This window comes from Tachyglossus aculeatus, unplaced genomic scaffold (genome assembly GCF_015852505.1).
Source record: "Tachyglossus aculeatus isolate mTacAcu1 unplaced genomic scaffold, mTacAcu1.pri scaffold_82_arrow_ctg1, whole genome shotgun sequence".
NCBI lineage: Eukaryota > Metazoa > Chordata > Mammalia > Monotremata > Tachyglossidae > Tachyglossus > Tachyglossus aculeatus.
In genome coordinates, this window is record NW_024045094.1 from 2,503,876 (window position 1) to 2,505,826 (window position 1,951).

The window sequence follows — 1,951 nt, forward strand, 5'->3', positions numbered from 1 at the left end:
ATATGGGGATTAAGACTGTGAGCCCCACGTGGGACAACCTGATCACCCTCTATCTACCCCAGCGCTTAGATCAGTGCTTTGCACATAGTAAGCACTTAACAAATGCCATTATTATAATTATTATTATTATTATTACTCTTGGCCTCAGTTACCTCATCTGTAAAATGGGGGCTAAGAGTGTGAGCCCCACGTGAGAAATCCTGATCACTTTGTATTCTCCCCAGCGCATAGTACAGTGCTTTGCACATAGTAAGCGCCTAACAAATGCCATCATTATTATTATTACTATTATTAAATTGTTCCAATTGCTGGTACAGAAACAAAAGAATCGGTTCAGACACAATTTCTATCCCACAGGGGCTCGGTGTGTAAGGGGAAGAGAGATACTAGGGATGTTAAGTCACTGCGCCAAGTTACACAACAGGTCAGTAGCAGAAATGACATCAGAAATCCAGTATCAATCAATCAAACAATCTTATTTATTGATCACTTACTCTGGACCCAGCACTGTACTAAGCACTTGGAAAAATTCAATATAACAGACTTGGTAGACACGTTCCCTGCCTGCGATAAGTTTACAGCTACAGCGATTCCTATTCCTTTAGGCCATGATATGATTTTTAAAATATGGTATTTGTTAAACACTTTCCATATACCAAACACTGTTCTAAGCACTGGGGTAGATACAAGGCAATCGAGTCGTCCCACGTGGGCCTCACGTTCTCATTCCCCATTTTACAGATGTGGTAACTGAGGCACAGAGAAGTTAAGAGACTCGCCCAAGGTCACGCGGAGGATTAGTGGCAGAGCGGGTGACTGTACTAAACATTTGGGAGAGTTCAGTACAACAGAGGTGTTAAAAGCATTCCCTGTCCACAATGAGCTAACAGTCTACAGGGATTCCCCTTCCTTTAGGCCATGATGCCTCCCCAAAACTGGATTTTCAGTTCTACTTCAGTCTTAGCCGCCTCCCTCCCAGACTTTGACAATTCATCGACGACCAGCGTTTTCTGTGAACCCTGTAGGACAGCTAAGTATTTGGCTAGGTCCAAGGTCAATTCCTTGGTGAAGTGGTGGGGTGAAATGATTTGCACAAGGAAGGAGACATTTTGTTCTAGAGCAGACGGCGGGCGAATCACCCTTTTAGGATCCTGCTCATGGAGGCCTTTATGTCCTGGTTCCTCAGGCTGTAGACGAGGGGGTTCAGGGCGGGGAGCACCACCATGTAGAACATGGACACCAGAAGATCCACGATTGAGGAGGAGTAAGGGCGGCTTGATGTAGACAAATACCCCCGCAAAGAGAAAAACAGATACGACGCCGAACTGAAGTAGACAGGTGGAGAAGGCGTTGGCCTAGCCCTCGGTGGCCGGCATCCTCAGGACGACCCGGAAAATGCGGGAGTACGAGTCGACGACGGAAATGAAGCAGACGAAACCTAAGACTGCCCTAAGAATCACAGTTGCATCGATGGCTATGTGCTTCTAGGAACAGGTGATCTTCAGCAGAGGGGGGACGTCACAGAAGAAGTGGGAGACGGTGTTGGACCCGCAGAAGGATGGCGAGAACGTCCTACCAGAACACATTACTGCAAACAGGTCCCCGCTGAGCCAGGAGGTGGCGGTCATCTTCGCACAAGCCCCTTGAGCCATGATGACCTCGTAGCTCAGGGGGAGGCAGATGGCGGCATAGCGGTCATAGGACATCACCGAGGGGATGGACATCTCTGAACCGGAAAATCAGGGCACGGAGAAGACCTGGACGGCACAGCCCACATTTAGATGAATCTCTTCTGGTCAGGGAGTTGTGAATGGAGCTGGGGACGATGCCGGAGGTGAGGCCGAGGTCGAGGACAGACAGGTTCCTGAGGAAGAAGTACATGGGGGTGTGGAGGCGCCGGACGAGGACGGTGAAGGCGAAGATGAGGAGATTACCCGTCAGGGCCACCAGG